We start from the raw sequence: 25,795 nt of genomic DNA, 5'->3' as shown, positions 1-25,795 counted from the left end.
TGATGTCATCTGTCAATAAGTAGTTAAAAAAAGATAGTAGAATACAATTATATGCCAGGATGCTGTTTATAGCCAGTTGGGATTCAACACTGCTAAATCAAATTGCTTTTGGTAGAGGCTAATAAAAATCACATATCCCAATTCCTGTCTTCTAAGTGTGTCTATCTAGGGACTCTCCTGAAAACAGGGAGTTTAATTTTAGAATGGATCTGCAATTTAATACACAATTCTAAAAATTTCATGCCAAGAAGAAGAGAAAGTCACCCATTTGGTTTTGTAGAAAATAACAGTGAGAATTTCTGTAAAAATATTTTTTTTAAAAAAAGTAAATTTCTGAGCAGCCTAAACCGGAACAAGACATGGCTAGCTGTTAAAAATGAGCTAATTCAGAAGAACCACATTTAAATAAATATAATGCAAAGACATAATGGCTCAAGATAATAGTTTTGAATGGGAAATTATAATGACTTGGAGTGCATTTTACAAGGCAATTAATACACACAAAAATGTAGTGCCATTCAGTTAATGGAAGACGGGGGGGGGGGAGACAGAAAGAGAAAAGAAAAAGGAGATGGTTACATCAGATAAAAATAGGGGTTGATTTTCTTTTCAAAGAATCACTGCTTACAAATATAATACAATGAGAGGGGTAAAAAATAAGCATGTCAGGTTCTATAATGCAGCTTGTAAAACCCAGAATGATTAGATTCTCAAGACAAGTAAATAGGCGGCTGCTTTTGCATATGCATATGACTTCTGGGGAGAAGACAGTTGTAGATTCTGATTTTGTCCCTTCAACATTTACAATAAAGCCCCTAAATTTATTTTATTCTCATTAAATCTCATATATCATTGCTTTCATTTTGTGAAAGGCACTGTTGCCAATGACTGGTGCATGCAAATACCCTGGATGATCTTAAGTGATTATTAGATTTTATTGACTCTAACAGAAGGTAACTGATGAGGAAACATAAACTAGATAGGCTTATGAGAAAAGCCTTAGTGATATAAAATGGAAACATTTCACAAAAGGGCTATTATTCCTTACAAAAAGACAAGAACTGGCAACTGTTTGTATGGCTAGAAAGGTTACTGACCACCAGCACAACCACAAGACATTATAAGGCTGTTATTTCCAAAGAAAGGGAATATGTACATGAATGATATATTCATGATAACATTTAAGCATAAAAAGTTTGCAGCGTATTAACTTCCAGTGGAATCGCAGCTCACTTGACTACCTCCTTTTGTTTACAGATTTTCCTCCTTTTTCCAGATTTCTTTGCACAGGATCGTCCCTGCACAGCATCACATAGCTTCCAGTATTTCATGCATATAATATTTTATGTACAGGTATATACTATTTCTCGTATAGTTTTAGTGACTTTAGTGAACAGGATAAAGGACTGAGCTAAGGATGAAGGACTGAGCTAAGGATAAAGGACTGAGTTAAGAAATAACAGCTAAACCCTTTATCTCTAATGTAAGTGTTTGTGCCTATCTCTCTCTCTCTCTCTCTCTCTCTCTCTCTCTCTCTGTGTGTGTGTGTGTGTGTGTGTGTGTGAGAGAGAGAGAGAGAGAAAGAGAGAGAGAGAGAGAGAGAGAGAGAGAGAGAGAGAGAGAGAGAGAGAGAGAGAGAGAGAGAGAGAGAGAGAGAGAGAGAAATTGATGTCCCTGTGTGTATATGAACAGCTGTTCTAGGGAAAGTCCAAATGCTCAACTTTTACTCTGTAATATTTTATAAAGAGTACAACAAAGTCATTCTACCCTGCTCAAATTGGGAAATGGTTTTTAAAAACCAAAGTATTTTCTATTAGAGTGTGAATATATATACAACAAATATCCAGCTGAGTCCAGCTAGCATGAAAAAGGATTCCCTCTTACCCCATGTTTCTTTGTAAGCTCAAATCTACTGTTAGAGCAGGTCTGGAATACGGAGACTCAAGGGAAGAAAGAGAAAAAAAGCCAAACTCTATTCACATAATATCCATATATGTCAAGCAGCTATCTAATTTACTAGGATCACTAAGTTTTCAATGCAGGGTGCTAAAGTGTCAGGTATTAAGAATCCAATATAGAAGGCTAATGGGAGTAATGTGATAAGTATTAATTCTATTGGCATTAAAAAGAGGAAAATAGCAAATACAGAATGGTACCAAAGAAGTAAGAGACTTGAATAAGGTATATAACATCTTATTTTCTTCCTTCTTCTGCATAGAAAGCCACATTCTTGATTAGTATGCATATACTATTGCCTTTTCCCCTGAGCAGTGGTCTTTCTTTGTGGTGTTGTCTATTCTCCAAACCCAGGATACCACAATTTGTAGACAAAATTAGCTGTTGAAAAACATGGCCTGCATATTTTCTGTGATTAGTTCCAGTGGGAAGCAATAAGCTTCCTGTGTTCAGGCAACATGCTTAATGGTTAATGAGCCATCAATGGTCTATATAGAGTTGCCAAATCTCTACTTAGGATACATCAAAGTAGTATTGAGATAGCAATTCAGCCAATTGATGGCCAGAGTCTTATAGCTCAGAGATTCATAAAATGACTAATAGAATTTGAAGAGATCATTTAGGCCATGGAATCCTGCTCAGTGCAGGAACTCAAATAAAAACAATCCCAGTAGATGACTGCCTAGCCTCCATTTGTACACATTCAATGAAGAGGAGCCCATTCCTCTTCACTAGCTGGTTAACTGTTCAGCTACTTTTAGTATTAGAAAGTTTTTTCCTACCTCCCAAAATTGCCTTCTTGTAAATTAAACCAATAAGGTACAGGTCTTGGCCTTCTTGGTGAAAGCCTTTCAGATATTTGAAGAGTACTTCTTAGGACTAAAGCTTCCAACTTCTTTTATGAATCTCTTTGGGAGACTTTGTTTCTAGTGTCCTAATTGCTCTTTTCTGAACCTGGTCCTGTTTCTCCAAAGCCTTCTTAAATTGTAGTGCCTGCAATATTAGGGGATGGGTTCTGAATCAGTCTTGATATTTAAATTGAGCCACCTTACATAATAATAATATACTATCAGTCAATTGCAACATGGAACAGCTTACATCCTGCAATAATATCTTTGGTACCATCAAGCAAAAACATTTGCCAATCCCAGGCCCTTGGGAAAGACTCAATAGGTTGCTAAAAATGCTAAATCTACTCTAAACATCCAATTGTGCAACAAACCATAATAATAATTTGACTGACTATGTGACCACTAATAATAAATCCAAGCAGAAGTAGTTAGCAATAATTTCTCATCTGATATCCAGAAATGCTATCTTGCTTATATCTGATATCCAGATGCTGTCTCATCTGATATCCAGAAATGCTATAATTTCTCTTGATTTCATAATTCAAGCACAAAGACATCACAAAAAATATGACAAACTAAGATAAAATATTTAAAATATTATTTTTTAAAAAAATCCAAAAAACCCAAAACAGATTTTTCACCCTAAATCAATAAGTGCCTATAATATATCCATTACTCTGTTTTACATATATTCCATTATAGTCCCAAATGAGTTAGGGTCCGTGCATCTGCACATATATATAGCCAGAACTAACATGAGAGGAACATCTTTTTTTGTTTTCCAAACAGGAGAGCATTTAAATGTACAATCCCCAATCTAAAATTGTTGTTGGAAAATGTCCAAATCCATTAGAAATAAAGAAGGGAGGAAACAGTAAGAGTGCATCTGAGGGCATATAGAGTTGGGAATGCAATTTGACAAAGAGAAATGTCAGATTTGAGTTAAATATATTTTCTCACCTGATATACCTGCATTCAGTTGTTTCTTCCCAAAGTTTTTTTCCACTTTAAGTGCATGAATAAATAATATCTGCGCTTGGTTATCAACATTTATATTCTCATGGTCATAAAGTCAAGGAAATGCTATACTATGTAATAATTTTGTATATATGAGATGACTCAGACACATTAATATTTTGAAGAAATTCTAGTTTCAAAGAAGTTTTCTGTGTAGCAAACTATGGTTTTGTCAAGGAATGTATAGTTCATTATACTGTTACCAAAAAGTAATCTTGCTACTAGTGTTTATGCTCTTGGCTTTGACAAGAATAATATTGTGCTTCTGGATATCTACGTGGAAGGATATTATAGCTGTAGAACCAGTACATAAATTGATGAAGACTAGGTATTTTTTCAGACCATTTTGCTTGCAGTTTAAGTCTTCTGTTTATTGTTTGGGTTTTAAAATAGTATTAATGTAATTAGTTCTCCAACCATCAACTCAGAAGGAATTTATTGCTCTAGCCAAGAAAAAAATGCTAAACTGTTGCTGTTCCTGTTTTTATCTATCATACATCAAGAGGATCAATGTGAGAAGTTCTGATTTGTGGAAATATGTGTGTCAATATTGGTTAAAGTTTGGCAGACTCAGCATTAAACTGTTTCAAAAAGTTATTTGTAAAATTGCCATATGGTGCTTTATTGTACAGTATACTTCTAAACCAAGAAAGTATGTTAAATCCCTGTAGGAACTGAAGTCAATGCAGTGTTTTACAGAGGAAGCAAGTGAAAATGTACTTCATAGCTGAGCAACATTAAATTGTAAAAAAACAAACAAACAAACAAACCTGGCATTCTTCACTGATATTTACCCAGTACTGATTGTGCTAATTGTTGGGTTAAAGGGGTCCAATCTATTTTGGTGGTCTCTACATTCATCAATGTGAGCATTTAAAGATAGTAAATAGACAATATTCTTTCCCAGTATTAAAAAAAATCAGCCAAGCTTCTGAAATTAGAGGGTCAGAATCAGAGCTAACATCCAAGAATGGCAAAATGAATTTCATACTTGATAGGCTGATGAATTGGTGAAACTGACTTGTCTGATTAAAGAAGGACTGGTAACAATTATTATAAAAGATTGGAAACCCTTTATGGACTTTTTGTTGAAAATTGGATAAAAACGGATTGATGAACTGGGGATTGACTGATTAAAAACATTGTTTAAGGGAAGAAGGGAATCATGATATATAACATAGGAGGGCAAAAATTATATTTATCATGTTTGTAACTGCTGTAAAGAAGATCAGGTCATTTTTTTTCTTTTTCTTTTCTTTTTCTTTCTTTCTTTTTGATCTGACTTTCACTTTTTTCACTTTTACTTTAAGTTTTTCATACCGTTTTATTTGTTTTAATTTTGTATGTACATTCCTGCAGTTTTTAATTTTGTATCCTTTTTCTCATTAAAAATCATATATTTAATATACTTCAGTTTAAAAAACACATTTTTCAACATATAATAATGAAACACTCCAGGTTTCAACAAATTTTCACCATGAATGTAAGACATCAATGGACTAATGATCAAATTCAGCTGCCTCCAATTTTGTGGAACTGCTGGAATTCTAATATGTTCATTTGCCAAACATTTCCCAAAGTGGAAGACATACTGTTCTTCTCAAGAATTTCCTTGGAAAGAACTGTCATTGTGCTGGGATGATAAACCTTAATTTTGAGAAGTTGCTTAGAATAATAATATGTTCAATTTCACAAGATATCATGTGGGTCTCTAAGATAATAATGTGTGTCTTGAAGTAAGCAGTAAGGCAACATAATTGTTCATTCTTTCAAAAATCACTGAGAGTCAGGTGGCATCTAAATTTATCATATTTTTGATTCCTGATGTTGTTCATTTGATTAATTGTTTTAATACTTTTAATTAATTTATTTTTTTAACTTTGTAGTTTGAACTTTTGAGTACCCATAGTCACATAGCTGAGATGGATAACTCTATAAATTGAAATAAATCAAGAGACAATCTGAGTCATTTTAATAACAACAATAATAATAGCACTGTAGCAAGAACCAAAGTTGAGAGCAACTTAGCTGACATTGCACTCTTGTATAGTTCTGTTCCCCTTTCCCCTTACATTTTAAACTGATTCTCATGTGAATGTTGCATGCTATCAGCTTATAATTGTCTTTTCATATGGTACAGTTGGCAGGGCCCGGTTCATGTTTGCTTTCAATTCATCTTAGATAAATATCAGATGCAAAGAGATTTGAACTTTCTAACTGTGCAAGCAGGAAAAAAGCAGAATAAACTTAACATGAACTCTTAGCGTAATTTCTTTTCACTTTCTCCTCTTTATATTTTCTTTCTGAATGTTCTGCCTTCTCTTCCTGATTTCAACCAATAATTTATTTTGTTGTTGTGTCTTAAAATAACTTTTCATGGACAAATAGAAAGAAAACAATAATTTACACCATAGGACATAAATAGGACCTTAATTATATACAGTATTTATCTACATTTCACTTTACATGACTACCAATCTCAAATTCATAATTCCAGTCAGCTAACAGAAGTTAAAACACCATATTACTATACGGTGCAAAAGTAGAATTTGAAAATGAGCTGTGTACAGTTATGAACATTGATTATAAAATTGCTTTATGTATTTTGTTTATATTTCATGTTTCTAGACCATCTATCTCCCTCATTTACAGCTTCCTTCTCAAAGAAAAGTAGCAGAATTTGCTACCACATGATTCAATGATGGATAACTAGTCAATTTCAATGAATTTAGAATGGTATTGGATAAATTCATTGGGGGGAAAGTGTCTATTAAAGTATATGAATCCTGAAGAATTAATTAATATAAGCTGCAAGTGTAGTATACCTCCAAATATCAATTGTAGGAAAGCAACAGCTGGAAAGAAATATGTTTCCTTATCTTTTTTATGACTATATCTGAGACAACTTGTTATCCATTGTGATACTTGACTGGCATAGGCCTTGATCTATCCAATAGCCTTAGGATTATGTTTTGAAATATTTATTAATTCATAGATATATCCCAACATTTTTGGGGAAAAAACATCAAAATGGTTTCCCAATTTTCCAGGACTTTAAAAAAATGCCCTTCCAGTCTTACCTATAAGACTTGGTATTTTCTGGAGATCTCCCATTCAAGAAATAAGTTGGCTCAACCCTGCTTACCTGTAAGCTCGTAGACAGCTAGCTATGTCCCACCACCTACATTTATATACAGCTTGTCTAAGGACAGATATGGACTGTTTGGGACATTTCTATCAAGGAAACTTCAGAGGTCCCTATTAAAGCAGAATGTTCCTGCAAGAAAACATGATCTAATACCTTGCTGTTTTAGTAAAGAAACCCAGGAGGAATAGTTAGCTAAATCATATATCTAACTCTTGAACTTTTTCTGTGTGAAATCATTGATTCACTCTGTGTTTTAATATGAATGGATTCATATGTGGCTTTCTAAATGAGCCACTTGATATTATATTTGTAAGGTTGGCATCTCCTATTCTCACTTTCACTGTAAAGAGTTTTCTTATTGACTCTCGACCTTTTAGCATTAAAACAAACATTTTCAGCTTTTTCATCAATGCAGTAATAATGTTTGTTTTTGAAACTTCAACTTATGAGACCTGGAATAAGAAATTTAATTTTGGAAGTGTTATCATTTTAACAGCCACAATTCAATCTAATATATTCAAGTATTTCTTGTCCAACCTTCTAATTTCTTCTTAATTTTTCCAAGTAATCATAATATTATTTTCATATGAATTATTAATATGGTAGTAATATTAATTTACTAAATATTTGAAATGTTTCTATGCTACTGATATATGGTATATGAAATATCTTTCTTCACTGTAAGAGATGCTTGAGAAAAAAAGTCTATTAAGCCTGAAACCATCACAAATTCCTATTTTGAAAAATGCCTGGAATATGAAAGAATCAGAATCTTGCATGTAATACAAGTTCTAATATCTCTGTAATAAAATTAAATAACAACAGTAATAACAGATGATTTGTGCTTCTTGAATGTATAAAGTGGGAAGCTTCAGAGAGATATTAAAATGAGCTACTGCCCAGTAGTACAAAATATTGTTATTTTGGGAAACTGGTATGTTAATTATATACCACCATAGTCTGTCAAAGAAAAATGTAAGGAAATGGTGTTCCAAAATTGTTTTATAGAGAAGAAGCAATGACATCATTTATTAAAGAACTAAGGAAATCTCCAAGTAAATTGTGTCACAATGAAATTTCCAAGTTTTAATATTTGTGATAAAATAACATCATAAATGTCAGATGACGAGAAAAATAAATGAAAGGTAGATATTTATTTTCTTTGTTAGCATTGCTACTTTGCAGGATTTACCACCCTGAGTGGAAATATTGCAAACATTTTCATTTAAATGCAGATTTTTGGTAACTATATGTTGTGGTTATGATTTGTAAATGTAACTATGAAATGCTATTAGTAGTTAATTTGTTTTGCAGCACTTATTTTATTATGACACTTAATCTAAAAAGTAGAAAAATAATCAGTCCTTTCTATTTGAAATGTAAATAAGACAATTTAAATATAAAATGTGAGTTTAAATAATCACAAGAATGCTTCTATGATTTAAAAACTGGAAATGCTCTCTAATATGAAGAGTGAGGGAAGTATTATGAACCTTGAACCAGAACCAACCCCATGATAAGATTTCAATGACTGGGAGATTCTGAGCTTGTTCACATGATACATGAATCATTAACTAGCCAACCAGATTTTAGTCTATATTTTGTATGAATCCATCTCATGTGGCTAGCTTATGATCCATTATGTTGTATTAACTGGGTTAATCATTCCAATCTTGTTTGCTAACCATAAGTGTATGTGAGAAAACAGCTACTGTTAGAAGAAACAGAAGACAAATTATTACCTTTGAAGAAGAGAATGATTATGTACAGATATTACTTACATCCTGCTAATTTCAGTTGAGCCAGTATTTGAAATAAAAATGTAGCCCAAAATCTGCTTAAATTTCAAGTGCACTGAAAACCAAAGACTGGGAAAAGAAGCACCAGTTTTTCATTCATATACATAAATATCCAGTTGGACAAATCAAGTAAAACAGATATTGGCTTCAGATTCAAGTATGATATCAGAAAATGTATGGAATGGATAATTTAAGCCATATGTTAGTTTGAAATTTGCAAATCACACAGCAGAATCATTTTAAAAATTACTCTTCAAAGTGATGTTAGGTATAAAAATACTTCCTCACTTAGACCAATTCTTTAGAAAGAATAAACATAAAGAGTGAAAAGGTGATTAATATTCTTAGTAAAGCAGACACAGAAAAGGGTTTTGACAAGGGCAAGAATTATACTGCCAGAAGTAATTCCTATTCAACAAATAAATAGTAAATATTCATTTAGAGAAGATGGTTCTAATTTCTGACCCACCAGAATCCCCCATTCTTTCTTGGTTAGCTTATAGTGTCCCGAAACAAGACAGATCCAAGTTATATAGCACTAGGAAATGTATTCTGAAAATCTGAATTTTTCTTTTAGATTTTTCTCTAGGAGATTGAATAGGTACAGAAGCAATCACTGCATAATTCATGAATACTGTAAGTACAGCCAGTTCCAACAACTGTTGGGAGAAAGCAAGCTGCAGGCTTAATGAGGTGGTGACACTTGAAGGACATACTATATGTATGAGATTGTGATAAATACTGTGATGAAGAGATAGTGATTTACCAGCAATATACTGTGGAAAAATGAAGAGCTGGACAGCTGGGAATTTTTGCCCTTTTTCCAATTCTATTTTCTTTGAAGAACAATAATTGAACTTGTAGGATACAATTTGGAAAACATGGATGGAAAATAAGTTATTTTATTGTTTTTCCATTTATGATTACCTTAACTATCATTGATGGCTGTTAGATTACATTAATTCACAAAAGATACATCAATATTTTCCACTTTAGCGACTTTGGTAGAAAACTCCAGCCAGGCTGGAGCCAAAATAGAGCTGGATAGGATAGTAATAGCACTTACACTTATGTACAGTTTTCTAATGCTTTACAGCACTTTCTGAAAGGTTTATAAATGTCATCATATTGCCCCCAACAACCTAGGTCCTCATTTTACTGACCTTCGAATGATGAAAGGTTGAGTTAACCTTGAGCCAGTCAGGATCAAACTCCTGGCAGCATGCAGAGTTAGCCTGCAATACTGCACTCTAACCACTGCACCACAATGGCTTCTAGGACAGAAGGCTAAAACCCCAAAGATCTTCCTTTTGTATGCTTCTTTGGTAATACCAGTTTCTAAGGATACCCGATAATGATACAAATCCACATAGCTGCATTTTTCTATATTTCACTTAGTCTCAGAGAATTGCTATAGACTTTCTACAGCTAGAGCCTGAGAATATCTAGTACATTTCCTGCTGGTAATAACAAGGCTCATAGTTAGGAATTCCCCCTAGGTTTTACTTGTCCCATTTTGAAATAAAGGTTCCAAGTTTCTCTTTGTGCTTTAGCAAAGCAAGTGTAAAATCCTAGGCAGCTGGGTAAGATCAAGGAAGCAACAACTATGCATATTTCCATCAGATATCTTTAATGCTAGTCAGGATAAATACAATTCTTGGAAATTACAACACAAATTTTCCACCCATTTTTGCACTGAGTGAAATAAAGCCAGAGTCTCTGTGATTTAGAATGCTTTTCCCCAGATTGTTTGCCACCTGGGCTATGGTACTGTTTTTGACATAAGCTATCAACTGACTCACCCTTTTTCTCTTTATTGTTTATGTCTATTTTCTTTACCATTTGTTTCCCAGCCTCTCCACAATCTTTCACATCCAAGGAAGGAAGGAACACTCATAATAAAATACAGGCATGCATCTACTCACATAAATCTTAAATAAACCTTCATAAATTCCTTTAATTCCTATCAAGGGATGATCTGGACAAATATTAGAAGATGGGATTATACATCATTACAGCACAATGATGTGCAGGAAAGAAACACCTGAGTCTTTTGTCTTAATAATAAATTGAAATAAGGTTACTAGAAAAAGCAGAGTTCTGGGTTCCTGGCAAGAATAAAAATATAAATGCCCAGCAATCTTCATAATTCATGAACTACTGAGCAAAATTTGTGTTCTCTTTTACAAGAACAGAATAAGTTTTTAAAAGAACTCAGGAGAACTTTTTTCTTATGCAAATTATAAGCTGATCCAGATGAACTCAACTAATATGTTCTGTTTATTTGTTTGCTCAATTTCCATGACCACCCTTCTCAGTCAATGACTCTGGGCAACTTATAGTTCAAAATAGGCTAGTCCCTATTATGTTAGGGCCTAAAAAGTTCTACATATTCAGATGGTCAAAATTTACACTTCCAGTAAGAAAAAAAGATCAAACCCCAATAAACCCTGCTAAATCTATGAAAAGGAATATTTGATCTGGCCTTCTTCAGAACTAGTTCTATTGGATGATTTCAGTGCTATTAAAAGGAAGGCCATTCCTATTATTTTAATAATAATTTTACTGTTCATATATTTTTATCTTAGGATCCAAAAGATTTATGCTTCTTCTGTTCAAAAATTACTCCAGATTTAAGCTATTACAAATAACAACCTCAAACAGATAACTTATTCCTGGACAGGTTGTTTGCCATGTATTGTCCATTTCACTAACCCAAGACACATGATTCTATATACAAAGGACAGTTTCATTGTAAAGGTGCCCATTTACCATAATAGTCAAACTTCATCTTGCCAATCTAGTTTTGGAGGGAAAATCTCTGAATATTTTTCCAGCAAACATTTAATTTTACATTATTGTGTGCATATGTGTGTGAGCATTGTAATTTAAAAATATTTTTATGAACAGGGATAATATTTTATTTTTAAGAACCACCATTTATTTAATAGTATTTTGTGTTCCATTATATACCATACTGTTTAAAAAGTGTCCTGAGGTCCCATTATAGGTAGAACCATATTTTAAAAACAATAGAGCAGTAAATGGGAATCCATAAATCCCTTCTTATTTGTTTAATTTATCATCACAAGGGAAAAATACAAAAAAAAATCATCAAAATCAGAAAGTTAAGAAAAGAATACACAAAGAGAAACAGGGGAAAAAATAAAAAAAATTACAATAAGAATTATTTGCCTAATTTTAACCATGCCATTAAGCCTGGATCACCAAAAATAATATTAGTAAGTCTTTACACATTGATAAAACCCAATTTATAAATGTAAATCAAAAACATATTAGTGATTTAAGATTTGTAAGTATGAGATAGTGGACTGTCTTTTCAACACTGAAAAATTTTCCTCTAATTTTCATACTGATAAATCCATAATTCTTCACATTATAATAAATTCCAGGTTTTTGTCACATCATCCAAAAGCACATTAACATCATTAAGCCTTATTATATTTGTAATACTACCTTAATACAGATATAGCTATTACACAAAAAGAATGCAAGTGGCTTAGGAGCTGATATGCAGCTAGAATAGGATCAACCACACTGAAGCAGTACCTTATACTAATTACTGTAAGAACTTTTGGAAGGAAATGAAGGTTGTATGCCACTTTACACTACTTGCTTGAACTTAATATTACATGTAAAGCTATATTTAAATGGAAATATCATCTTGCAAGCCCTAGAAGAGTGGAAAGCAATAGTATATTGTTAGGGAATGCTGCAATAAAGCATTATGTACAGATTTGCTACATTGTGGTGTGTTCAATTTTGAAAAGCAAAAAAATCTCTAGGAAAGTAGATAAAACTAGAGGAGAGTCCTCTATAATTGAAAACTCACCTCATTCATACTTGCATCAACAGCATTGCTCAGATGTTCAAAAGAAGTGGTGCTTCAGTGGTGCTGATATCATTTTATAATGCCTTTGTAAGACCACATTTGGAATACTGCATCCAGTTTGGGTTGCCACTAATATATAGACTAGACTGTAGAAAGAGTGAAGAGAGGAGCAACAAAGATGATTGGGGGACTGGAAGTTAAAACATACAAAGAACATTTGCGGAATTGGGTATATCTAGTTTAATTAATAGAAGGACTAGCGGTGACATGATAGCAGTGTTCCAATATCTAAGGGGCTGTCACAACAAAGAGGTGTGAACCTATTCTCCAAAGTATCTGAAGGCAGGATGAGAAGCAATGGATGGAAACTAATCAAGGAAAGAAGCAATCTAGAACTAAGGAGAAATTTCTTTACTGTTAGAACAATTAATCAGTGGAACAACTTGCCTCCAGAAGTTGTGGGTGCTCCAATACTGGAAGTTTTTAAGAAGAGATTGGACAACAATTTGTCTGATATTTTATTTTGGAGTACTTAAAAAAAACCTGATATTCATCTCAGCAATATTCTTTATATATTCATGCATTGAATACACTAAAATAATCCAAATCACATTTCAATACTGGCAGTATATTGGGAATTTTAGAAATTGCTAATGCATTTAGATGAAATTTTGAAATAAAGATCCTTTAATTGAATATACTTTTATTTACAATTTAAGGCAGTCCAAGTTCTCTTTGTAGTAATTCATTTTTTTTAAAGAGTTGATTGAAAATACTGTACTATGTGATCTAAAATACAAATCTATTTGCTCATTAATGGTTGCTTATTAGTGTGTGTGTTTTTTAATCACATGAAAATTTCAAACCAGGCTTGTCTCAAAGTCAAAATCTGTGATGGAATGATGGAGTCACTATTTTTTCACATTGTGTTTCCTATGAAAAAAAAATATTCTATGGAATATCCTTAAACAGTTAAAACAATTCAAGAATGAAACCCTCTCGTGAACTTTCTTCAGTTACCATAGTTCAGTTCAAAAAGAACAGTAGCATATTCAAACAAGTTCACAGGAAGGTTTCAAGATGGGTCTGGAAACCAAGACCTATGAGGAACGTTTAAAAGATCTTGCATGTTTAGACTACAGAAAACATGACCAAAGGGAGATAATAGCAGTCTTCAAATATCTGAACAGCTGTGACAGGGTCATTGAGAAGAAAGAGACTCTTGAAAAGGCACAAGACCAATATGAATTGTTTCCAACAGAAGAATATTATAACAGAACACTTACATTATTTAAGGGAAAAAAGCTGACCACAATAACAGTTTAAAGAGAGAGACTGCTCGGATTTATGTATTAAAAATTCATTGAAGTTGGACTAGAGAAGATTGCTAGCGGTTGATTGCATCTAGTTTGTTTACTGGTTGATGAAATGATATCTCCTACAGGAACCCCTCTAAGTGTACATATTCTCAAATTTATTTTGGAGGTAATGGAACATTTGGAAGCAGATTTGAAGAGCATAGTTTTACAGACAGAAGAAAGAGATAAGCCCATTCACATATTGTCCCCATACTCTTAAATCACTATTTATTTATTTATTTATTTTTCTTGACTTTATTTATTTTTTTAAAATAACATATCTAATGTACTTCCTTCTCTTATTTTCCCCCCAACAACCCTCTGAGGTTAGTTGAGTTGAGCAATAATAACTAGCCTAAGTTCACCCAACTGGCTTTCACAGCTAAGGCAGGACTAAAACCCATAGTCTCCTGCTTTCTATCCTGATGCCTTAACCGCTAGACTAGGGGTAGGCAACCTTGGTGTCGGGCTCTCTGAGGAAGGCGATCCTGTATCTTACCACCGGCTTCTGGGCTTCCGGGTTCCCAGGCATTGTGGATCCTTGCCCAGCTCGCCGAAAGCGTCCTGTCTTGATGGCAGTGATCCGTGTTGCCCGACATCCAGCTGCGACCCTCTGAGCATGCGCAGTCCATGAGCCACACGTGCGCAGTGAGACGAGATCACGGACATAATCATAAGCGGCTAGGACAGTGTACGGCACAGCCACGCATGCGCAGAAGGACCTTTCAGCCCAACTCACTAACCGAGCATGCGTGGACACCGATCCGAAGCAGATCGACAAAACCGAGAATAGCAGCTGATCGGAGAAAACACCTGGAAGCGTTAAACCGGATGGTAGCTTAGTAGGGAACAGGGTGGGGAAAGGAACATGGGGGGTGACGTAGGGGTGACGGATTGGGTGTGGTTTGGATGTAGTAAAAGGGATTGTATAAAAGCATACTTGGGAGAACTGATCCCTAGTGCTAACTTTGTGCAGCCTTTGTGTAAAAACCATTAAAGCATTGTTCCTCATTCCTGGTGGAGTGATTAATTGATGGCAGTTGGATCCTTTAAGTAAGGATGTTGTAACACTTGGCTCTTCTATGACTCGTGGACTTCAACTCCCATAATTCCTGAGCCAGCTGTGCATATGTTCAGTTTTGGCGATAGTTCTGGTGTTCTTAAAGTCAATTTCATGTCCTGTGGCTTTAAGGTGTTGGACCAGGGAAGATGTTGGTTCCTCTTTTTTGAACATTTTAATAACAGAATAATCAGAGAAGCCATCGAGATAGAAAAACGCCCACACAGCATAAACAAACAAGATGATACGTCCCACCTACTAGCCATTTGGAAACCTGCCCTTATTGACAAACGACTCCCTAATACAAAAAATGACACCAGACCCACACTCATAAAAACCACACAGGATGTCACCACCACACATCCATGCAGGAAGCAGACCCAAAGCCACACCAATGATGAGGCACGACCACAAACCAGAAGCCAGACCACAGCTGCATCATTAGCCACTTTAAACCCCTCCAATCCATACATGAAGCAAACTGACACCCTCCATGAAGATGAGGCACGACCACGAACGCGAAGCCAAAAAATAGCAAGGCAGCCCACCATCTTAAATCCCCCTGCAACTCAGACTAACCTGAGCACAACAAAGCCCCCACCCAAACAGAACACTCCCCCAGCCAATCAGAGCACAGCCAACCCCCCAGCCAATCAGAGCACAGCCAAGCCCCTAACCAATCAGAACACACCTCCACCCAATCAGAACACAGCCAAGCTCCCACCCAATCAGTTCATACCCCCACTGGCAGTCAAAAGGAAGAAACAGCTAAGACCACACATTGCTGCCCGAAGCATGAAGCTGAAAACACCAGCCTGAAGATGACGAATGGGACTTCGTCGAAACGTCGCCAAGACACTTCCAATTTTACACGGGAGAAAACCCGAACAACCAAAGACCTACATACACACACACACACACACACACACACACACACACACACACACACTTTTGATTAAACAAGAGACAATCTCAGTATATAAAATATGGAGAAGATAACTGGTCTTGTAGATTGTGCCTTTTTCTAAAATAAAACAAAGAAGAAAAGGTATGTCCAATTTATCTGAGTATTTATCAGGTTCTAAACCAAATGAATCATGACTGTTGCTACAAATCTAAACTGCTATAGAACAGAGTCAAAACCTTGTCAGAGATAAGCTAATAATAAAGCTTATCTAGTTTGGCTTGATTCTTTTCTATTTTTAGAAAGTCCAGTGTTCTTAAGTTTTAAGTTATTGCTGCATCACATTCAGATTTATCACTGGTCAGGTAAACACCAGTTAGTCTTTATTTTTCAAGCAGTAGTCAACAAAAAGAAGTAGTGGGTTGTTTCCAATGATTTTTCATCTCTCTCTCATCAATAAAGTTGCCTCATGGTTTCCTGTTTATTTATTTTCTAATTACATATCAGTGTTTCTAATTAATTTACTAGGACCCAAGATTGTTATCCCATTCACAGGACAGGACTGATAAGGAATAGTATTCTAGATGCTTGTGCTGATAAAATTTCTTCCTTTCAACTGGTGATTAATAAGTTCTTTCAGCTAGGATGTACCAGCCAATAAAGCCATTTCACAGAGGTTATCAGGACAATACACATTTTCATCTTAGTTGGACAGATTGAACAAAACATACACATAACCTTCAAATAAGCTTAGTGACAATTCATCTAGGCAGAAAGAAAGGAAAACCTTTCAAAACTGGGCTTTCCCCATCGTTTAATTAATAATAACAGAAAATGATATAAAAATGATATTCAGCTAGTTTACTGAATCTGTGTCAAACACCGGGCTAACAAAATGTATTGACTGATAACAATAGCAGAATTCAACTTATGCTAATTTTGTTACAGATGTATATTTGTGACGCTATTTGCAGAGTATCATTGCATTTTGAGGAGTGTAGTGACACATTTGATTAAGAAGATTCTAGAAGTTTAGAGTTTATTCTGTTATGATATTTAATCTGCTTGTTTTTTCACTCTTGCTTGATAAAGAGAGAGAGGAATCTTCACATAGCTGTAGAAAAAATTTAAGATTAATTCCCAGACTCTTATTCACATCCCAGGGTTCTAACAGTTTGCATGATGCACCATCTAGTCAGGATCAGTCCTGAAATCCCATTATCATAGAACAAGCTCAAGAGGTTTTGGTACCAGGTTTTGATAAAATCTTGATATTGCCCTTTGAGCTGGGAGTTTTGAGACAGGCCTAGTACTGGGTGCTGTATGACTTGGACATTTTGAGGTTTCTCTGCTGTTCCACTAGGGCTCCCAACAGCTGAATGGAGATTTGTTAGCATCTTGCTTTGTGTGTTATGCTTTTGTGTTTGTTTAAATCTGTCTTCTAAAATCAAGTATAAAGCTTAAAATCTCCTTACTCACTTATGTGTTTATTGCCTCTGGATCATCAAAGAAACAATAGTCTGCTTGACACTTAGCTACAGTATACAGGTTGCTACTATGGAAGACTTGATACAGAATTCTTCAAATACAGTCATCATATATGCACTCATGCACAATATGTACAATAACACACATGCCTCATATTTGAAAAAGAAAAGTTCAGAAGCATTTATCAGTCCCCACCAAAAACCAGCAATCTGACTTTTTCCATCAAATGCTGGCATCTTCTCTCCATTTCTTTCACTGTTTTATATAGATAAGCACAGTTAAGATCATGTTCATCTTGGGTTTTTTTTCCAGACAGCATTTTGGTTGACCATCTAAAGGCCTTTTGGGAAATCAAGATACTGAATGAAATTCTTACTGTGCAGCATGTCTGCTCTTTTCCAAAATTCAAATAGAAAAGGAAGAAAATGTGTTAGGTAAAGTGGAAAATAAGATGAAGTGTCTAAGCAAGCTATAGCTTGAGAGTGAGCAAAAAGAGAGCCAAGAGAAGATAAACAGCTGTCCTTGTGTACACATCCAGATGTATCAGGAAGAGAGGCTCTTCAAATCTTGCAATGCTAATGGACTACAGAGTGCAAATGACAGGAAGGGATAGATAAAAGGAATGTGCAACCTTGAGAAAATTAAGAAATATCATAAGGCTATAAGTAAATATTAGGGATATGCAAATCAAATATAACTTAATTTTAATTGTTCAAAATTGTTGGTCATTTAAGTGAAGCAAATTTGGGTAACACAGGAAGTATCCTAGGACACATTGAGATATTATACAATAATGCATCACCACATTTTGATACTATGAGAACTTGGATGTTAAATTGATCACCACTTAGCAAAAATACATTTGTCTCTTAAGTTGAACTCAGAGCCAGTGGTTTAGAAAATAGTTAATATTTTGTCCCCCCCCCCCAAAAAAAAAAGAGCCAGGGAAATTTAATTCAGTTTCTCTTCCAGGCAAATTAGGAGAAATTATTACTAAATATTTGAAAAAGAAATGACCATAGATTCTGCAAAGACAATTCCTACTTAGACTTCTAGCCTTCTCTGAAAATGTTAAAAGCATAAGGATGGTGATAATGTCTATTTGAGTACAGTTAAAAAAGAAGTGTGACAGTTTGATAATAACCAGGCCTGTCAGATCAAATTGGCTGGGCAGATATTCTGAGGTCCCTCAGGTAACTGAGCCCTATACCTTGAAGGGCTTTATACTGTAGGTAGTGACCAATTCCTTAAATCATACCAGAGGGCTAAATGGCATGCCCTTCACTGCCTGTAGTGCTTCATTCTGGACATGTTGAAGCTTCCAGGGGATCTTGAAGAGTATCCCTCAAATAAAATAAAATAAAATATAAACTTGTAAATAATTCCATTTTAAGTAGGTGACCTTGAGATAATTACTTCTACTGTTAAAAAAATGAAACTCATACTGCCACTCACTTGCAATTCATTGTATAATTAATAATGTTTTTAACAGCAATGTTTTATGTTGCATTAATATTTGCATCATTATCAATACAAGAAAGAGTCAAACTTCTATTCTGAATATAAAACCCACCCTGTTTTTCTATGGTAGAAATTTCTATAAACCAATAAAGCTACTGTGTAATAAGGACAGAAAGCATAGAGAGCAGGATATTGGTTATTTTGTGGAACAGAAAAAAGGAGATGAGAAAATAAGTGAATTTGCTGAATGAAATGGAGCAAATTGAGGGAAGGGCTGCCCTTTTCAGTCCCCTTGCTATATTTCTTCTTTGGATTAAAAAAGTATTTTAGTCCCCAGGGCTGCATGCAACTTCCATTCATTTTAAAGGGATGCATACAGTCACATGGAAAGAAAAGCTTCGTCTTGACTTATTGAGTAAATTCACTAAGAAAGCCACTGAGGGAGAATAACTTCCTCAGCATGGAATGTCATTTCCTGGCACTTTAATAGCAGTAAATGTGCACATTCAGTAGAAAGTGAGAGAGAACCATTTTTTTTAATGGTTTATGTAGAAAGCCAAGCTACCTACAAGAATCATGTGGTAGAATACAATGCAAAACACTCTTTTCTGACAACAACACTTCTGCATCCCCTTGCTGTGGAATTATGTGTTAGGATAATTAAAGAAACCAAAAAGTGGAGTAAGTGGGAACAAATGTTTGTATTTGCAAGGAATCCTGAGAGAAATTGCTGCATTTATTTCCAATTCAAAATGTGGAGTGTGGGAAAAAGTTTAGTGCTTCTGCATATATGCTAACAAAACTAGAGAATGGAGGGAGAAACTAGACTGCCATTAACAAATTATGCTAAATAAAAATAACTGAAATTGTACTTGTAGCAGTTTATTGAAAAATATAGTTACTTCTCCAAAGCAAATTGTTAATGCTCCAGTAATGTGTTGTTTTGTTTTGTATATAGTGAAAGCGAACATAAAAGGGGATGCCTGAAAGAATCAAAGAACAGATAATTGTAAAAAGTCCTTCTTCTGCCCCAAGATGTTGAATCAAAATATGAAAACATTTATCTATGTTGTTAATTTGCTAGACTGCATTTCACAGAATGTCTGTATTATATTTTATTTTATTTACATCATTGATCATCTCTGAAGTATTAATATTAATATTAATATTTTCAAAGCAATAGAAAGACAAATTGCCTGGATTAATTCTACATGACTGTTGTTGTTGTTGTTGTTGTTAAACAACACTTGAAAGGGAGTTTGTTGTAGTGGTAAAGGGTTAAGGTTAGAAATCAGAACAGCATGAGTACTAGACTCATCTTAGTTACAAAGCTTACTGAGTAACCTTGGGCCAGTCACTTTCTCTCCATCCTAGGAAGGAGGCAATGGCAAACCATTTCTGAAAAAGCTTGCCAAAAAAATAAAATAAAATCCTACAGGGACTTCTCCAGGCAGTGTCCAAGAATTGGACATGATTGAAGCAAAGGAAAACAAAGAGGAAAAAGTCTCTAACTGAATTTCCATGATGAACTCTTTGTTGGTTAAATACAAACACATCATTCATTGATATACTGTAGTATGATACCTTAAATTGTATACAGCATAATTTCTAAAATGCATGTCATAGTAAATCTTCCTACATTCATAGGTTTAAATGTGATCTCCAACAATAGCTCATTTCAGCCTCTTCTCATTTTTCAAAAAGGTTTGCACTCATTTGGTGTAATGGTAAGTGGGAAAGACCTTGGGAAATGGGTGAAGATATGTTGTAGTCAAATAAGTCAGCATAGCCTGCATCTGAATACTGGGTGGGGCAAGAGGTTCAGAAGGGACCTTGTGCTGTAAAGGAGGCAGCTGGAGAACTGTAGTTTCAGACTTGCAAGATTGTATTAATGTAGCTTTACAATAAAGTAGAAATGACTTTTCTGGTCAATTTTCCTCTCTGGTTTACCTAATAAGTCTGAGACATGGGAACATGTTTTTTTTTCCATATTTCATCTATTTCATAGACTTTCACTCACTTCAGAGTTATTTCAAATCTGCTGACACTGGTGAGACCGAAACAGAACACATAAGATCAATACAAATTAAAAGCAAATTAAAAATCTGCAAGAGCTAAAGCATGTTGTTGAAAATCCATTAGCTTCTACTTTACAGTTTGATGACCCATGATTGTTTACTATGAGATAAAAAATGATCAGAAAAATCTATTAAACTCCCTGGTATGATTGGAAGCTCTTGGTCTTATAGAATTATTTGCTTATTTTGATAAATCTAAAGTCCCATTTACATTAAATTTCATTAAATCAACTTCAAGTGAATTTCAGAATTTAGTACTGGAGCAAACAAAGATGATTTTGATTTGGAAATATTGAATAGTCACTAGCTTTAGCTTGAGAATCAAAATAACTTGAGCATTACTAAATTTCCTGAAATGGTTCCATATACAGAGTTATTATAAGATAGCAATTACTTATCAATAACAGATGGATAAACTAGTAGAGAATTAAATTACATGGATATACAAGCACATATCTTTATAAACCATGTGAATACTAGATGTGTGTGCGTAAAAATATGACCCTGTGCTAAATAAACAGAATTGTTTATCACTAGTTGTAAGAAGACAAAACAATCAGTTGAGAAACAAAATATAAACTAAAAGGGATTTCATTTTTTCTTCTTTTCACAATGATTTTCTATATGATTTTTAACACTTCAGACAAGGGGTAGTTTTAGCTGTTTGGATTTCAGCACATTAAAATTCGACATTTAGGAACAGATCCAGGAAAAGTTCTTTGAATCTTGTTCAAGCATAGCACTTTTCTACTATTCTTCACTTTTTTCATATGAGCCTAAAGAAAAAAAAAATGTGACCACTTAAAGTAGCATTAACAACTTAATGAATTTAAGCAGCAGCATTTTTATTCACACTCATACAAAAATCTGAAAAAATCATATTTTCATAATGGCAGGAAATTATGGTACTTGTCCTTGCCAGGATCCTGAACACTTTTTCAAATATTTCAAATGTGCACAGTCCTTGTGTGCAAAGAAAAGATTCCTCCAAAAAATCAGATTCTGAAGATATTTACAAAGTAATGATGCCATATATATCATGCAAACTGCCAGCAATAATCACATTCTAAAAGCCCTCCAGAACAGTTCAACTTTCACTAGCTTCCAGAAGGCTATTACTTTTCAAATCAGATGGGTCAAGAAGCCTGATGGGCATAAGATGTTTGGGTGTACGATAATGTCAAATCATGTTTTCAGGGATTGTCTCTTCTCATAGACATCGATCTGGACTGAATCTGAAGAACTTTGAAGCTCTTTTCTAATTTAAATAGGAAGGACTAAATGAACTGCTAAGTTACTAACACTGCCTGACAGTTGACTGATGAGACACCAATAGATAAATAGGTGCAGCACAATGATTATCTTTTGCAACATCTCATTACTGTTCCGATGTCAGTACCTGATACGGTATCAAGTAATGCTTGAGGATCACATGTAATTGAAAGATATATTCAGATTTTCAGAAGGAAAATATATTCAGAAATATCATAGGAAGAAGACAAACACTTTTAAAATGTGTGGTGGTCAGGAAAATTAAACTAAAAATGATTTTCCCCAACCCTAAGCCCATAATCTGCTCTTATTTAGAATTATAGCTCCTGATGATTGATGAGAAAGAATAATTTCTTACAAATTGTAGCCACCAACTGAGAAACTAATGGTAAAATCAGGCAACTCTCTGTTTCCCTTTCTCTTCTCTTCCTAGCCTTTTTTAAAAATTATCTTTCTATTGAACATATATTGTGGATAACCAAATAAATTCAGCATCCAAAAATCAGTATTCTCTCTCTCTCTCTCTCTCTCTCTCTCTCTCTCTCTCACACACACACACACACACACACACACACACACACACACACAGAGAGAGAGAGAGAGAGAGAGAGGGGGGGAACTTGGGATGAAAAAAAAATAAAATTTTGGATGAAAGGCAAGTATGAGCAAACTAACTTTGAGGAATAGGTTCTGGTTATTCAGGAAAATCTTGAAAATCTTTTCAGCATGTATTAATTGTCCAGAGAAAATAAATGTAAAAAACAGTGGGCCTTTCCAAATACTGAGTTAAAATGCTATTTGCCAATCAAAAGAAGACCATACCAGCATAAAATTATTTGCTTCCAATGCTCATCCCCATTTTCCTTCTATTGCTTTTGTTTCTGCTCTTGCCAATTGCTGAATCTCTCCAAGTTAATGAGTGACAAAATTTAACAAATTCTCCCTGAGATGAAGTTAATATTTGGGGTGTTTTTTGAGGGGGGGCAAGGGTTGGTCCTGATGAAGTTGCCATGTTTGTTTAAAGCATACATGGAAATGAGCATATGACTAGTGTGACTGACAATCCTAAAAACTGCAAGCAAGCACAGCAACATTATCAACCCCATTTGTTCCTATTGTTATAATATTGATTATACTTTATAAGGATCCATTTTTTAGTTTTAGTTTGTATGTAATTGTCTATCATGCAAACATAGCTGACCTACAGTGCTGGGTCACCATAAGGAGCTCTTTCTTCTTACATTTGTGAGATGCATATGACATTCTGAATGCAACTTTCATCTCTAACTCATGCTGTTGCCATAGAAATTGAAGCAGAAGGAATCTTTGAATCTCATGCCCTCTGGAATTTTAAATGCTCTTAGACCTTGTTGCTTGATGTTTACCAAGCACTGTGCCATTTACTTTGGGAGAATAACCTGCCAGGTTCAAGTCACACAGAGAGAGGAAAGGACAACTTTGCAGATCTTGAAAAAGGGTCATTTGAACATAACAGGTATAATATAAAACAAAACCCTCAGAAAGTGATAGATAATAGCACCATAAATTGGAAAGCATTAGAAGACAAGCATGCCAATGAAAAATCTGGCTATTTCAAATTTTTTTCAAATGACTACTTCCTTTTGGAATGCAGTCCCTGGCATACCAGTCAAAGTCCAATGATAGTCCTTGACTTGTCTTAGATGAAAAGGAAAACAACTTGTATGTGGGATATGCATAAGCGAGATGCAGTCTGAATCTTCCCTCAAAGGAGGATGTATTTCTAATATTTCAAATGGATCATTGAATGCTGAGGGCTTCAGCCTTACTCTTAGATCATGCCATGCTATAAGGCTTCAGTTAATTTTTGCATATGGCATTATTTAACCTTGTTTTCTTGTTAATGAAACTGTGTGATTCTCCCACGGCGAGAGAGATTTGAACCACATTAGTATTTAAGCTTTCAGAAATGAGGGTATAAGGATAAACTATTGTTGCTGTTATTTGTCCTAGAAATCTCCATATGTTCAAGTCCCTGTTCTATTATTACATAGTTATTTAATCCATCCTGCAGTCTCTGATTCTGAAGAGCACAGACATGTAGACTTCATGGTATAACAACTGCTTTGGGTCTTCATAAGTACATAGTTTAGAAACATCATAAATTATAATAACAGGCTAAAATATTAGGCTCCTTTAATTCTACTTTCATCCCATGATTTTTGGTGATGAATAGAAGTGGAGAACTCAAAGATTTGCAAGCATTTTATTGCATTTTTTGATAAACTGTTCATTTGTGTATTTAAACTTCTAATCTACAACTTGCATTGAAGAAATATATCTGGTGATGCATGTTTGCAGGACCAAGGATGTGATTGAATAAATCTTATTCCTTTTAAACTAATGGTGTAAAAATATGAGGTATAAGACAATTAAGTAAACGACACAGTGTTTTTTTTTAGTGCATAGGCATGTATTACCAACAATGAAGAGAAAAATAATGAGGAACAGGAGTTACACATCATAAGGCAGACTTTATCTTTTAGTAAATGCATTCTGAGATGCAAGTACTTAAATCATGGTATGCATGATGCCAATTTCATCATTTTCCCCTCTGCTTCCCTTGAACATTGTGGCTATTTGTCCTTAATGGGCTTGTGAAAAATAAAAACTAATTATTTTAATAGTTCCATGTTACACCTATCATATCTCATATTAGCATACAAAAATGAAAATATGAAAAAAAGATTGATCTGATGTTTTTATTTTAAGTGCTCACTCATTTAACATTTTATTGACAGCCAACTATATTACATGTTTTAAAGTTTTATTAATAATTACAAATCCATGTATTTTATTGTATTTTCTGGCCCAAAGGACAAGAGAAATGTTTTATTTGTTTTGCGCTCAGTCATTAAATAAGAGAAAACAATTGTATAGTATCATTTATATTTTATATTTATATATTATATAAGTTTAATGTATATGGTGGGTTTTGATTTTTTTGAGGGGGGGTATTTGTTTTTTATGCTGTGTGCCACACAATCACATTGTTTGGGCAGCCTTATAAATCTCATAAATAAAAAACAAACCATGATTCTTTACAAATGCTCCAAAATAATCATCTCTCCAAGTCCTTTTTGCAAGTAGTTTGACTCTCCTAAATCCAGCAAGGATTTCTTTGGATTTTAATTAATGAGATAACAAAAGGGAAACATCTAATGAGCAATTCTACCCCCACCTTCAAGTTGAGGACTTTATCTGTATTTTGCAGCTGTATCTTTCTTTCTCTTCTTACCCCTCTTAAAGCTGCATTCTTAGTCCCATCAATACAGTTTCCCATTAAGTTAAATAGTTTATTGACTGGGATGAGACGTGTCAATGAGGATGATAGGATCTGCATGCAGTGCTTTCTCAAGGCAGACAATAGCAGGTCACTGCATAGTAAATCAGTCTGTAATGGAATTTGAACTCAAAGAATCAGTTCTGTGTACTTTTTTATTTGTTTTTAATTTGTATCAATGATAATTCTGTCAGTTTCAATTATATGATGGCAGAACGATGAGGAGCA

This window comes from Crotalus tigris, unplaced genomic scaffold (genome assembly GCF_016545835.1).
Source record: "Crotalus tigris isolate CLP2741 ecotype Arizona unplaced genomic scaffold, ASM1654583v1 scf7180000019275.859293, whole genome shotgun sequence".
Lineage (NCBI taxonomy): Eukaryota > Metazoa > Chordata > Lepidosauria > Squamata > Viperidae > Crotalus > Crotalus tigris.
The sequence above is the reverse complement of the archived record's forward strand: the minus strand, read 5'-3'. Positions refer to the sequence as shown.